Genomic DNA, 16,500 nt, shown 5'->3' with positions numbered 1-16,500 from the left:
TGTATCCCGGTAGATGAACAGAGACTGATCATACAGCACCGGGTGATTCACTACCGCTATAATGAATTTACCCTCCATTTTTTGGAATATGAGGAAATGACCTGCGTAGTCTCTCCCAGCATACACGCGGTTTGATTGGCTAGCGCTTGTACTGGCAGATTTGCATAAACGGGATTTCATTGGCTGACGCCTCCGTTGAGGCGTCAAAAGTTGCTCAACTTTTGAAGCCAGCAACGCCATGCAACGCTCCACGTCGCTTCCCAAAATGCAGTTCGGCTAAAAGTGACGTCACCCCATTCAAAGTGAATGGGCAGAAGCGTTGGAAGCTTCAACGTACGCCGCTGTGTGGACGGGCCGTTAGTACCAATCGCGTTCACACCGGAATAAATTCCCTGAGGGAAGATTGCGCAAATGAGCCGCTGACGTCACTTCTTCTTCTTCTGCTTTGGGTTTACTGGCAGACTGCAAACAACTTCACGGCATGCCACCCGAAGTCCCCGGAGTTGGGGACTGGCTTCAGTAGAAGCTGCTGGGACTCCCAGCATCTTCTACTGAAGCCTTCCGAGTAAATCGCCAGAACGCCGACACCTCCTCATCACTCCACCGCTCCCAAGTTTTTTTTTGTGTTGAGTTTTACGGGGCGTGGTTTGCAATTCGCCCAGCCAATAGAAATTGGTACTTTTTTGGTACCAGGATCAGAGCCCTAGAGAGATAAGAGTTACGACACTCTTTGATGTCGCCGCCAGCCGGTCACGTGGTTTATGTATGCCGGGATAGTTCAAAACGCACTTCCGTTGCAATGCTTCTCTATGGCAAAAACAGCACAAACATGGTCAAAATAGTCATAGATTAAACCAACGCTGTTATTTTTTAAAGATTGCTTTCATATTTACATGATGTGGTTACACTTTGTATGGATTGGCACTATTTATAAGTTTAGTTATTTAACGATATTTTGAGGGGAAAGTGTGGCAGCACAAGCAGGCTATGTTGCTGTCACTGCCAGGGCAGTCACGTCCGTAGTATAGTTGCGCTGCGCTGTCATGTTCTTCTATGGGACAGACAGACAGCAGCGATTGCGTTATTGAATGGTAAATATATATATAAAAAAAACACACACACCCAAGTACTTTTTCAGCTGTAATTGCATTATTGCATACTTTTTATTGACAGTTTTGTATTTGGAGAGGCAGGGTGACAACGGAAAGCTTGGTAGCCTATTACTTAGATACGTTTTACATTTTTGGAGGGAAACGTTTGTGTTCATGTTAGCATGGGTAGCATGATCATGTTAAGACTATGAATATCATTTTACCACAAAAGTGGATGAACAATTGATATATGTGTTTGAACAAGAACAACAGGAAGAACAAAGTAAAAGGGACGAACAAATGTGTGAACAAGTATTAAGAACAGTGTATGGAAAAAGGGATGTGATGTGGGATGTGTGTTAGAACAAAACAAAGTAAAATGAATGAGAAGGAGAACAAAGAGGGTTAGGGTTCAACAGAAAAAGATTAATTCAGCCAAAAAACACAATTTTGATTAATCTAAAGCAGGGGTCGGCAACAGGCGGACCGCGGTCCGGACCCAGACGCCGACCTATACGGACCCGGAGCTATAATCAATACATTAATAGGGGTTTTTTCGGCTCCTCCCGCTTTTTTAACGCTGATTTGGTTGACTTGTGTAATACGTGGAGAACCGAAGAGTTTTCGTTTTGGGGGTGGGGGGGGGGAGTCCGTCCGTCAGTCCGACTGACGGACAACTTCTCACTTCAAAAAAGAAGAATAAATCTAGACCGCAAAAATAATTAAACAAGCGAGTACCTGTTTTTCCTGTCCAAGGACAGGTTCCTCGTCTGAAAGGAGTGCTGACAGAGAGCACCGGAACGCCGCTCCAGCTCTTCAAATATTGCAATACCCATAAGGAGCCGTACACATGCCGCAGTGTTTGCGTGGCTGTGTCTTTAGTTGTAAGCACAGTGGCGATCTGTTGTTATTAGCATCTGGTTAGCTAGCTATGCTAACGAATTTAAAGAGCTTTTCTGCAGGTGGAAGAGAGCTCTCTCCTGAGAGGCTCAAATAACCTCAGCTCAGTGAGGTTAAGGCACACCTTGATATGATCATTATAGTTATTAATTAGACTAAATGAAAAACAGGTATAAAATACTATATGACAGTAACAAAAAAGTTGTTAAAAATAACAAGAATAGAGTTTAAAAGGGGAGTGATTTGTAAAAATATCCAAAAAGAAAAAATATGCTTACAGTTCTGTTTCATATGGGTGTTGAGAGATGTATCCATAGATATCTTAATGTTGCTCTCAAAGTGCACCAGATTGATGCTTTTAACTTCAATATTTAAAAAAAATCTTCCCGGGGGAGCATGCCCGGACCCCCCTGGAGGAGGTTTGGTCCCCCCCCACTTAAATCATGTTCACATGGATAGGATACTAAATACATTTGCACACATCTTGTGTCCATATCTTTCTGTTTTGGTGGTCACGCCACACCGTGCACATGCCTGCATACGTGAGTCATGGTGAGATATCTGGATTAAGAGGTTGCTTTTTCTTTGCACAGCATGAAAGAAAGGCCAAATGAATGGGCTGTGATTTTAGTTTTTTTAAGCAGAGGTTGAGTTCAATAATTTGTACGACCCTCGGAGGATGTTGTAAAAATTTAAAGGAAAAAGGTTCCCCACCCCTGCTGTAAATAATAATAAAAACCCTTGATTTTTAACTTAACATCTCTGTCTCCTATTGAGTATATTATAAAGAATAGCAGTTAATTGAAGCATTATAGCACAGGCCTTTGTCAGATGGTATATTACGCTGTTTTTTTCCTGCTTCGAATAGTTCTCTCTTTTTTCACCATACCTGTGTTCGCATCACTGAAACCAATGAGCACCTGCATGTGTGTGAGAATGACCCTGACACCATTTCAACCCAGATTTACAAACTCCTGGCAGGACAAGCTCCAGCTCAATTCTCGCACTGAATTTTAAAAAAGCGAGTGAGGGACTGCAATATAAGAGGGAAAGAAAGATAAACTTTAAAACTGTTCAATTGTTATGATGTGTAAAGACTGATATTGTTCTATAATCGGCTGAAACTGTTAAGTCATGATGTGAAACGGTTAACAAAGAAAAAGGGAAACTCAAGCTGCTGCTACAATTTTATTTATCTAAAATTAAGCACTTTTAAGATGCACACATTTTCAAAAGCTATTTTATTTATTTTCTCTATTTTATTGTTAAATGCAGCCCGAGAGGAACATTACACATATCCACAGTATTTACTGTATATCTGTAGAGTTCAATGTTAATTGACAATAAATATTGTTGTTTTTGAATTGTATTTTCTTTATTTGATTGGCAGTCAGCTGTTGATTACATGCAGACGTTGATAAAGCTACAGGTCACTTCAATATATATCACACTAATTCATAAAGCAAGTTAGACATTTTGATGTTCCGGACCTTTGCATGGGGACATTTTCTCTAACTGGACCTCGTTGAATTTTAGTTGAAGACCCCTGATCTAAAGTGTAAAACAATCTTCAACACAGACCAAATTAGTGCCCTTGGACAACAAAATATATGGTGGGGCAAAGAAACGATAAATTAAATTGAGAGTGGGAGACTAAAAGTGATTACTATGATAAATATTCAAACTATTTACAAAACTATTTACAGAAGCTACTGTTGAACCAGCAACAAAAACAGGTTTGTCAACAATAACGAGGCCACTTTGCCAGGGGGAGGTGATCCAGCGACGAGACAATAAAGCAATTCATATTAGGTTCTGTTGAGACACTACAGAATATAAAACCTTCCAAGCCATGACCTCTGCCTGAAATCAGGACCACTCAGAGGAGAATGCAGCACATCAAACTGGAGTCAGGAGTGTGAATAACACATTTTGGCCAAAACAAATGGTTACTTACCAATACAGTGACTGAACATTGGACACCAACAAGTTTGAGCTCATGTCGTCACGCAACACTGTTACTGCCCTAAGTCATTTCAAGATGGAGGAGTATGATAAGGCCATCAGCTTCCTCCGGGACTCCATTCATCTGTTTCGGGGCCTGAAGATCGGTCCCAAGGGCAGCTGGAAACCAGTCCAGACAGGACTGGTGATGGCCACAACAACAATCCTGGAGGTCCAGCATGACCTGTTGAGACAAGTGCACAAATGTGTTCTCACAAGCCGCTTCACTCAAGACTGCCTGAACACATTTTCGTCCATTCGTCTGAGGAACTCTGTCCCAACACCTGTAGAGTTCCAATATGCTCTGCGCGCTGTCACTGTGGGTCAAAAAAAAAAGTGCTAATTATTTTTTTTAAGTGTTTATTTTGTTAAAAATAAACATTTTGGATGCATGAAGGAATGAAGGATGAAGGAAGGATGAGCCTAAAAGGCTCATCCTTCATTCACTGCTGTAGAGTAGCCTATTCAGTAGGCTATTATTTGTTTAAGACTGAATAATACCTTTGAAGAACAATCATTAAACTAGTGTGTATATTACAATACAAAGGAATCTATCCTAGCATGCCATCAAGCATTAAAAAGTAGCGCTAGGCTAGTTGTACAGTACAGATGAGTTAACACGGAACAGTACCAAAAAAATCAAAGTACAGTCAACATGTCACATAATCAAATGTTAGTATATCCCAAAATTCAATGAAATATTAAATGAAATATTTATCACAAACGCCACCTCATTTCTACTAGTGCTAGCAGTTAAGTCATATCATACAGAAAAAGCCGACTAAGGATGGCTGACACGATCAGGTTCAGCGGATAAAAACCAAAATAACAATAAAAACACATAATCAATCTAAATCCTGCTTGTTAGTTACCCAGCATCATTGATATATAAGCTGCTCATCATTACTGAAATCTTACCTTCAAAGCTGACGAAGTCGCGCTAGCTAACTATCAGGCAATGCTAGCTAAATTGGTTGTAACAACCAAGATAAAATATAGATAATTACGCTGTGCATATACAAATGAAGACCAGTATAAGCATCATAAAGGGCCTCTGATACAATATAGACAGTTGACAATTCAAAAGAGTTCGATATTTCAGCGACTTACCTCTGGAACTAATCGACGCGCCGTAATGTAAGTGAATGAGGTCCAACGCCCAAATGACAATATTTTGAACTATTTCGATGTCCATACCCCGGAAGTAGGCGCCGCCATTTTTTACAACGGAGGTCTATGGGAGTGTCGTAACTCTTATCTCTCTAGGGCTCTGACCAGGATAGTACCACCTCTCTAGCAGGCACTAAAAATGGGGGTAAAAGTTCCCGGCACTAAGTACTCTTTTTGGTGCAAAATAAGGGGTACTAACGGAACTAAACGGGAAAAGTACTCCGGTGTGAACGCGCCTATGGAAATAGTAAATGAATGAGTAGAAGGTCTTCCTGGTTGAACTTGCGCTGAGCTTCAGTAGATTTACCAACACTGTCTTATAACCAGCAAGTATTGCCTTGTAACATCAAAAAGCTATAAACTATGTTAGGTTAAATTTAGATTAGCTTAAAACCGCAGAGGAACAATCGCCTAAATTAATAGATGTATTGACTTAAATCCGAAAACTCTTAAGCTTTACAAAGTCTAGCGTCTCTAGAAAGATATTAAACAAAAATATGATGCAGTGAAAGAAGTGTATGCCCAAACAGTACATAGGTGACATCATTTTTTAAATGTCACATTATCAAAATAATAGAGGAGGTTTGTTCATCCTAATATTGAAAATGTTTCTTTCTGAAGCATTTACTTTCACAAATGCATGGTATTATGAGAAGACGTGGCAACAATGACTTATACATAGGTAAGTTGTGTTTAAAGCATGTGTCCTGACAATTAAAAACTGTAAACTAGCGGTTTACTTCAATTTAGATAAGCTCAAGACCTCTGTTGCCCATATGTGAACACTCTAGTGATCAATCTTGAATAAAGACAACTCCAAAGCTTTGAAAATATTGCTTAGAAATGTGGAAAGAAATTCTGGCATTGACAGAAAATATATGTATGTTATCATATGGCGGAGCATATAGGGAGGAAAAGGGCTCTCTGGCACGTAGTAAAAATGAGAAAACATGAAATGTGAGCGGGGGTCTTTTTTAAAGGGGTGGCGAATAAAGGGCCGTCTGTAGAAAGCCGAGAGAGTGTAACTCAGGTGACATTTACTGCAGTGAAACAGAGACTGGGAGCGCAGTGGGCCATGGGATGGCAGCGAGACCTCCACGGGGAGGGAGGAAGGCATATATTGGGACATAATGGATACTGGTGATGGGGGGGGGGGCAGGGTGAGGAGGGCAGGGGTTGAAGAGAGTAGATGCAGGAGTTACCCCTGAGTGACACTGAAACCAAACACTTACCTCTTCTCTTGTAAAATGGCCGTGTCCCCTCGACCACCTCTGATAGGACGATGGAGCCGCACCACACTCTCTGCCTGTAAACCCAGCAGTTCATCAGCTTTCAACCAGTAACTGTCAGATAGGTTTTAGGTACAGACTCTCTCATTAATCAGTACATTTACTTTTAGATACAGATCTATGGAAGCGCTAGCTGGAGACGACTCCTGCTGCAAATCAGTCCCGACAATGTGGAATCACAGCCCCCGTAGGAGCAGTAAAACATGAATGGATCAGATTACTGTTACATCATTAGGCCTATCCATGTATGAGCTGATGCACTTAACAGGTCACTGCATGTGAAGAGTATTACTTAACGTTAACATGGTGCTTTATGGGGAAACTATTGGCTTCTGATTTGGAACAACAATATTTATCGCACTGACAGGATTTGTTCGAATAAAAAAAAAAAAAATGGATATGCTTATAATTTTGTAGCTATGCATGTTGGAAAATCTTATTAGGTCATTTAACAACACTTTTGGAATAGATGCCAATTAACTTCAGAGAGTACTATTTGCTTCCAGTGCAAACATATTTCACAAAAAATGTGGAAGGAACTAGTGTCTCTTCAATTTCACAAGATCATAGTTTCTTTGCTCAAACAAAGATGGCAGCCGGATGAGTTATGTAATTCATGTAATTACAAAGAAAATAGGAAAATAAATTCATGCATTTGACCAAGATGGTCACCCCTACTCCCAGCCCTGAGCTCACGTTATAGTGCATGAATGTAATTTTTTGCGGTGTTACGTATTGAGAGCAGTTTTTTAATGAGTGCAACCAGAATGTTAACAAATAGTAAAAGTTAGATGAATTGTATGGATTAGTAGAAATATTTATTTGTATTAATTATTGCAGAAGAAACTGCCAGAAATTGTGTTTTCTTTTAGATTTCACAAGTTCTTTTTGCGAATTGTAAAATGTTGCCAGTTGTTCTTAAACTTTCCAAGTTGGATTAACAAAAAGCAGACGGTGTGTTTTTTTAGGCTATGTTGCCCATAAACTGAGGTATAAACATTATTATGTAATCCCGGCACAATCACCTGTCACCTTCAGTAGTTACTGTATCTTTGTATGTATTGTAACTTTTTGAGGAGGACTTCAAAACACGGTCAGGTCAAAGTCATGCCTTCATTTAACAGCTGTTATTGCTTATAGACTGCAAAACAGGTGGAAAATTATTCATTCCAACTTATTTGCTGAAGATTTCTGCACCTTCTTTACTTTGCAAGAAACTGTCATCTCTCATCATGAGGCTGAGCCGCAGTGGGCTGGCAGAGGTGAGACCTTGAGGTTGTTGCAACTTAAACGACCGTAAAATCAAAACATTATGTGTCTGAACTGGAAAGAGTCGGTGTGTCCGTCATTATCGGCCAAACAGGGACATGCTAATTCCACTGCTCCACACAGGTGAGCCTACAGAGCCTGCACAGGATAAAGTCTCCTCTGAAATAGAGTGTGTCTGTGTGAGAGTTTAAACGAATGTGTGAAAGGAAAAGTGACAACTTCAACACCTCAGTAATTACTTCCACACAGAGAGAAGTTGAGCCGAGCTCCACTTCAGGGTGTGTTTGTTTTGGCGTTCTGCTGATGCTGGGCGCTGGTATCACACCTGATTCATGACTGGCTGCTTTGTCCAGGAGGAACTTCTTGTTGTCGTTGGCCGAACACCGAGTGCTCCTTGCTATCTCACACACAAGCACACATATGCACAAACCCAGAAAACTTGTAAACAGTATTTGTGGATATTCATGCTTTTTATGCTCTCGTGGGGTTTGGTCTACACATGCACAGACGCACACAAAAACAAGTAAACACAAATAGCTTCAGCCAACCCTTCCAAACCAATACACTCACACAAATCAATTCAAGCAAGGTATTTATGGGTTTAGTATCACGCACACACACAGATGCAAAACATATGCACACATATGAAAACATTTAAAGGATTTTTATGAGTTTGGTCTCCCTTTCCATCTCTCTCACACACACACACACACACACACACACACACACACACACACACACACACACACACACACACACACACACACACACACACACACACACACACACACACACACACACACCATGTATACATCACTTCAGGGGACATTACATTGACTTACATGCATTTCCTGGAGACTTATCCTAACCTTAACCATAACCAACACATGCCTAACCCTAACCCTAACCCTTAACCTTACTCTTACGCTAACCCTAATCCTAAACAAGTCTTCACCCTAAAATTAACGATTCCCCTCATGGGGACCTCCAATTTGTCCCCATAAGCGAGGCGAGTCCCCACACGTGACTGTGTAAACAGATTTAGGTCCCCACAAGTATAGTAATGCTAGGCCACATACACACACACACACACACACACACACACACACACACACACACACACACACACACACACACACACACACACACACACACACACACACACACACACACACACACACACACACACACACACACACACAGGCAAAAACCAGACAACTATGCTCTTCTCAGGTTTGGTTTACAAAAGCATATCTGTGCGAGCATCACTGCCTGCTCTGTGCGCTCGCTGATCCTTAACCAAGTGAACTTGACGTCTCCAGTTTTATGGGTCAAATGGAGTCAGCTCCCGGAGGGGGGGGGGGGGTCGCTATGGGAGGTTCTCAAGACGACTTCAAAACACTTCAACTCCTATTTCAACGCTGCATATCTTTGTCTCTTCTTCCTCACATCTCCTGCCAAGTCTCTCAGACGGACCTCGAATCTCAACACGGAAAAAACCCAGGAGAAAAAGGTGCGCGGGCATTTCTATCTGGATGTTAATAATGGAGCAGACCAAACGGGCTGGGTTTATGAGAGATTTATAAGACAGTAAGCTCCTTCTGTGTGCTAGCCTTTAGTGTCAAGAAGATAGATGGTTTCATTATGCTGCTTCATTGTGTCCATGTGTGGGTACGGTGTGCCAGAGCAATACAGTCTGAAATATATGCGGGTAAACCGTTCTGGAGATCGATGGTGCTCATTGACAAAATTAAAGCCTTCTGATAATTGTTAGAACATGTTTTATATGGTGGGGAAGCTAAAGACTTGGCCGAGTTTTCTTGAGATCACAGGGGCTTCGGTTTTTAGAATAGCTGAGGTTCAGACCAGGTTTCCTCAGGGGTTAAAAATGGGGATACTGGGAGAATTTGATACAGCAGTGGAGGTTGTTCAGACTTGAATCACCATTGCTGCATTGTTTGTAGCTCAACCTAGGTGGCAGGGCTGAGGATTGGACCCGGGGTCAGACAGTGAGTGGAGAGGCTCTGGGATCGGGCCAATTGGGGATGTGGCTGTGATCCAAATCCACCGCCTCTGTAGCAGCCGCAGCATGGATCATTATAAGATTTGTTTTAAAGAGTAATGGTTAACCGCAATATGGCCCTGTTGCCTAAGAGCTGAATGGCCTCCTGGGTTTAGACAAGCTCGTGGATGGTTGTTGAGGGCTAGGAAGACCCACGAGAAGCACATCGGGGGTTGGCTGCTTGATAAATCACAGGAGCTGCAGCCCACAAGGCCGGGCCGCCAGTCAAACCTCCAACAGGCCTGCTGTGGAAACACTGGGAAACTTTGTGTGGAACCACACACCCACAGACAGTTACATACAGAGGCCTGTTATCATGGCCTAATGAGTTTAATGGCAAAACACATTCATGCACACACACACATTTCCCAATGGTAATTCCTTTTGGGTTTAACAGTAATTTCATTAGCAGGTGTCCATTTTCAGGCCCCTCTGCTCTGCTGGGTTTGACAGAGCATCCATTTCAATTTGACTGAATGGACTCAGGTTATGAACGATACATTAGCAGCTCGCTCCAAACCTTTCGACCCAGAGAAGACATTTTTCTAATGATTAATTCCTCAGAATTTTCTGTTACACCGTGTTCCTACTAAATCCATTAAGATGAGATCACAAGCCCTGGTGCGAGCCCAGGGTTCGTCCACAGCTCTGGGATGATGGAGCTGGAGTTACCTCTTTGCATACATATGATTAAGTGTGCAGTAATTCAAAACCACCGCATTGCTTTCATCATGAAGGTGACTTTTAAAAACCCGCAACTTCAGTCGTTCCTGTTCCATTCATCTGTAAAGGCAGCATTGCCATTTACAGGAAGTTCTCTGCAATCAGAAATCTTACAATGTAATATTTAATAAAAAAAAACGTTCTTCCTTTTTAAGTGGAGGTAAGCTGAATACAACTTTTCGCTAAATTACTTTTAAAATGTTATTTCCTTTTCCTTTAAAGTGACATGTTAGATTATGCAAAGGAAAAAAAAAAGCTGCTCTGCCTATGTATACATATTTTTAATATGTTTGAGTTATTTAAACCTATACAGATTATTAACTTTTTTTTTCAGTAGTGAAGTCAATGAAGACTGGCTTCTTAAAAAACTTTTATTTTGGTTGTTAAAATACATTAATACAATTTCTATTTGCCACATTTTTTAAATACATGTTATACCAAACATAGTCAGATGTCCTTTTGACCTTATCAACTGTTTGATGATAACTCCCCATAGCAGATTCTCACAGATTTCCTTCCTCAACTCAACAAAAAATCCTCTTACTGTAATTCCTCTTCTCTTTTTCCCTCTCACTCACTCTCCATCAGTCCCTACATCTTTCTTTCTTCTTTTCCCTCTCATTGTCACATAGCAACGAATAAAGCCAAGACAAACAGGAACTCTGAGATTATTCAGTCATTTTAATCAACATCGTCTTCACTTTCCTTCCTCAAATGAGGTCTGGCTTCGGAAATGTTTCCACAGAACGGTTGAGTCTCCGTCAGGGCTTACGTTGGGATTAGAGCTCAAATGACTGACTCTGTGGCTCATTTACTCTCTGAATCCACAGTCTTCAAAACAAAAGTTGCATGCGGACATGTCCAGTGGTATGATAATAGCATGAAATGTGAAACACATTTCAAGAGAGAGACTCTTTCCAGCGCTGCGGAGAGGCTTTCATGTGTAGCGTTTGATGTTGCATCACATAGAGGATGTGAGAGGCAGGAGCAGAGACAAAAGTGAAGATGATCTGAACCTCGAGTGAACGGTTTGTAAAGGCAGAGAAGCCCTGGCCACTGTGTAGGATACAGTACAAAGTAAAGATCTATCCGGGTAAAACAAGCACTGAGTAGTGAACAGTTGGCAGTATTATAGTACAACAATTAATAAGCCAAGTGGTTGTCATAAGTGACACCATTTGCATTTTTTTAGGCCAAAATGAGGACAGAATAATAAAACAAATGCCAAATGAATATCATTTTGGACAGAGAAGTGATTAATGATACTGAAGTCTTTCTACGAGTGAACTGTAAATCTGCACTCATTTTCTTTGTGTTTAAACTCACATGGAAAAAGTTAAGAGATTATTGATGTATTAATAACAAAAGAAGACAACTGAATAAACAAATATCGCCACAAAACAGTGAGTGTTATTTAACTAAAGTCTAAATATCTGTTCCACATGAGGTTCTCACCACCGACTTCACAACAGGAGACTCATCTTGGTCTATGATGTTGCAAAAATATTGAGTTTTTTATCGCTCTGTAAGCAGTGTAAGAGGTTCGCAGCCGAAGTTTCCCATCTATTGTTAGCTCCCTCTTCTGTCTGCAAAAACACATGATTTACAACATGCCTTGTAGTTTACAGTCTCCTGAGACATTATCACTGTAAGCTTGCTAAGACACTGCTGGCTGACTCTAGTTATGACTGGCGGCAACAGCCTCATACAAACAAAATGTTTCACAAGCTCGCTCAGGAGATGAGGGGGAGCATCAAGATATATTGTGCTGATCAGAAGCAGTGTGATGCAGGACAGCATTGTTGTACTTTGTTATGAGAGTACATTGAAAAACAACTATGTAGTTTGTATAACATAGTACTTACTGTGGTTACAATACCACCAGTTTCAGCAATGATGTAGAAAAGACTGCAGCCATGCTAGCAGCACTGTAAGACTCTTCTATGCTGCAGTCCCATCATATGAGATGGTTTGTAGAAAAGGGAAGGATTCCCAGGCCACTTAAGGCAGTTTGAGATGGTTATTGAATAATAACAGAGTTGTTCACCAGATCCATTACATGTGGGTTGAAACACAGAAAACAAGGGTCAGATCATGCCTTACGTAATACGCCCATGCGTGTTCTGTTTTCAGGCCTCTCTTAAATTACGAATGACTTAGTCAAACATATGGGAGCTTCCCATTCATAACTGCGACTTGATAAACGACATGGGCGCTTTATACAAAAAATATGAATCACAATAAACCTAATATGATGGATATAGGAACAGTAGTTTTAAAACTAGAAGCAAATGTAATTCATTATCACATGATAACACTGGCTAACATATAAATAAGGCTGATGTGAATGTCATACACCATTGTATTGGATAAACTGCCTTTTTAAAGCTGATAATAGTGCAAAATAATTAAATTCAATCAATTCAGTAGTTTTCGAGATATTTGAGTCAGAATTTGATCAACTGAAAGACAGACTAACATTTCGCCGTTGTCAATTTGACTGACTGCATTACTGATTTTAAATCGTTAAAATATTCTATATTCGGTGTACTCGACTGCATGAAAGCGAGGATAGGATAGCGTGGATACAGGAAGGGCAAAGATGAAATGGCAACAAATTAGGCGTGAGGAGGTTTAGGGAAAGTTACGAGGAACAAAAATGTCCTGCATGCTCAAATTACTTTGTAAATGCTACTCTGTCAACTTCATTTGAGCAACTACAGCACCCAAACAGAACACAGTTATCTCTGGGCGTTTGCTGTGAGGTGAGTGAGTGGACCTTCAATTGGCTCCGATGTGACTTTCAATCATTGTGGCGTGCTTCGACCCAGCAGACTGCGCTACGCTCAGCTCCTCCGGCTCATAAATCAACCGACTGTCTCACTTAGCCGGCTGCAGAGTTCTGAACTCCCGGGAGTCTAATGTATGATTTAACCCTCTGCAGTCAGACCAGGCTGCCCTCACCAGGCCTCTGTATACAGGGTCACTGCTAGAGTTTCTGTTTGTAATAACCCTCATATCTGTGCTGCACAAGGCTCTTTGGTATACTCACCAAGTAAATTCAACATGCATGGAGAATATTGGATTTTTCCAACTGTCCTTTGCACTAATGGACATCTAAATACGCAAAGACCAAGACTGGTAACATAAACATAACTCCTACAGTTAATTAGCATTGGCATTTTCTATATGAGCATGTTACAGTAGCATGCTAAATATAGCATTTAGCTTAAAGTACCACTGTGTGTGTACAGTCTCACTGAGAATAGCTAGCAACAACTTTTTAATCACACTTTTTTCAACAACCACAGCCTCAAAACTACAGCCTTAGAACAGTCTCACAGAGAATAGCTGGTACCTTTCTAGTCTTGATGAAAATGAAGTAAATAATTCAAACCAGCATTTGATTAGGTATCACTGAATCAAGTCCAGTTTCTCTGTCCACATCAAACCTATCACAAATTATTTAGCGCAAATGTTAGGTTACACTAGGCCTAAATACATGTCTATATGCATGTTTATACTGTATAGCAGCGGTTTCCCAACCTGTGGGAAGGCATTGCAAGTGGGCCGCCAAATCATTTGCAAAGCATTATGATTTGTGTGGACATTTTTTTTGTTTTTTAACCTCTTTGTCTTTCTTGATCCTCCTTAGCAACGGTCATTACAGTCCTTGACAGCAGTCTGTACTCCGTATTGTTTATGGTTGAATGTGGGCCGCACATTTTTTTTAATTCTTATGTGGGCCCTGAGTTGAAAAAGGTTGGGAACCACTGCTGTACAGTATATCCACTGCATCTGTATTGCTTCTACTGTATTATCGGCCTCCCTACAGAGCATAGGCTCCCAGCCTGCCCTCCGCTGGGAGCTGAGCATCAGAGCTCTGTCAGATTGAGGCTGTAATTCATCTTCTATGAGGCCAGGTGGAGACTAGCGGCTGTCATCGTGATGTTATTGATGGGTTGCAGTCGAGCCACGAGGAACTGAGCTATGCGGCCTGGTTTGCTAAAAGAGTGTACTCTAGGGGAAGCCTTGACTCTATGAGATGATAATACTTTGAGAACCAATCTAAGGCCTCACTCCACATGTACGGAGTCATTTTGTAACAAAGGTTTTTCCTCTTGTTTGACAAGAAACATGGCGCATCTGTTCCTCAATAAAGAAGAACAACAACCAAAGTGTATGTGTAAACATGACAATCTTGCACTAATGTACATTTCCCAAAGATATTGAAGTGACTGTTATTTTGTATATTGATTGTTGTGCTTTTTTTAAGTCTTACGGCCCGTCCACACGGCGGCGTGCGTTGAAGCTTCAACGCTTCTGCCCATTCACTTTGAATGGGGTGACTTCACGCTTTGCCGAACTGCATTGTGGTTCCGTCGCTTCGCTTTGCTCGCTTCAAAAGTTGAGCAATGTTCAACTTTTGAAGATTCGACGGAAGCGTCAGCCAATCAAATCATATGCCAGTTCAAGCTCTAGCCAATCAAACCGCGTGCTTGTGTGTCCGGGGCGGGAGATTCATGTGATTGGTTGTTGGTCGAGTTTCAGACAGGCGCACCGCACCGGGAAGCTTCAACGCACGCGCCGTGTGGACGCTGCGTTAATGTGTGCATATGTATAAATGTGTCTGTTGATTGTGTATATATAGGATATACATATTTTTATATATATTTGTATTTTTGTATTCGGGATTGTGGAAAACAGTATTTTGATCTCTCTGTCTGTACACACAAACTGAAAGATTGACAATAAAGTTGACTTTGACGTAACTTTACTTTTAGCAAGGTGATCAGGCCATTTCTGCCGTTCAGGTTTGCATTCATGATGCAGGCTGCACGAAATCTGAGATCTTTGTCCTTGGCCATAGGTTTGCAAAAGCTCTGTTTTCAGTGACCTAAAACACTTTTTGGGTGTGGACAAAAGGCCACAACGCAAATAAGTTCACTAAAAATATCAGTTTAAATGTAGCCTAGGCCTGCCACAATGTTAAATGATGCTTTGAAGTAGTTAATACCAAGGTAAGTCAGAGTGAGTGGTTAATGATATCATATGTTACGTACACATGGCAATACAACACAAACGTCCCGTGGCCCAAACACAGCTCCAGACAAGACCATAAATAAATCCAGAAATGAAAGGAGAGGTGGAGTCAGTGTATTTTCTTTTCTCAGTCTCTTACAGTAGATTACAGTATAAACCTTGACACATGTTAAGGATCAGCTGAAGAAGCAGAATGGGCGGACTGCTTGTGTATTTGTCTCTGCGTGTCTGTGAGTGTGTGTTTGTGTATTCAGTCATGAGGGTCATGCTGTTTAATGTGTTTCTGTTATTTGTGTGCGTGTGTGTGTGTTACAGTTCAGTCATTTAAGCCACACTGTTTAATGTGTGTCTCTTAACCTACCATGCATGTGCTTGTGTGTATTTTGTCATAGAAGCCATACTGTTTGACATGTTTCAACTGTGTGTGCATGTATGGATCTGTGTTTATATCAGTGTGTGTGTGTGTGAGTGTTGTGTGTGTGTGTGTGTGTGTGTGTGTGTGTGTAGAGCGCAGACTGCTTCTTGACAGGCTCCGGGTCTGTTGACAGCTCCTCTGCTCCCTGTCATGCAGCAGAACAGCTCTATGTGTGAGTGAAGAGTAGCTGTAGGAACGAAGCCCGGAGAGCAGGGAGAAGTCTGGAGTGTGTGTACGAGTGTGTGTATCTGTGTGTGGATGTCTATGCGTGTCTGTGTGTTTATCCAACTCCTAAGCCAGGTTGTTATTACGGAGACAGATCTTGAAAGCCTCTACCGCCTCCTCCTCCTCTGCCCTCTTTCTACAAACCATTAATTCAGGACACTTGACATATGTCCTTTAAAGCAATAAATTATGTCCACATATGTCAATAAAGAGTCGTCAATCAGACCTAATCATCTCCCTCTCTGGCATTCCCGCGTCTCTTCACATACATTTCTCTCTGTCACCACCTTTTCTCCGTTTGTAATTCTA

At 41.3% G+C, this 16,500-nt stretch overlaps 1 long non-coding RNA gene across 1 annotated transcript; it reads right to left on the bottom strand.

Annotated features, from left to right (window-relative positions):
• Positions 1 to 3,458: 3,458 nt before the first annotated feature.
• On the bottom strand, positions 3,459 to 5,142 carry LOC117550985. Its single transcript, XR_004569727.1, has 3 exons — positions 5,106 to 5,142; positions 4,280 to 4,312; positions 3,459 to 4,179 (listed from the first exon to the last, which is right to left on the bottom strand). It is a non-coding gene; the product is annotated as an uncharacterized LOC117550985 (long non-coding RNA).
• Between the last annotated feature and the right edge of the window lie 11,358 nt (positions 5,143 to 16,500).

The sequence above is a fragment of the Gymnodraco acuticeps genome, unplaced genomic scaffold, assembly GCF_902827175.1.
Source record: "Gymnodraco acuticeps unplaced genomic scaffold, fGymAcu1.1, whole genome shotgun sequence".
Lineage (NCBI taxonomy): Eukaryota > Metazoa > Chordata > Actinopteri > Perciformes > Bathydraconidae > Gymnodraco > Gymnodraco acuticeps.
Note: the sequence above shows the minus strand (reverse complement) of the source record. Positions and strands in the feature narration are given on the sequence as shown.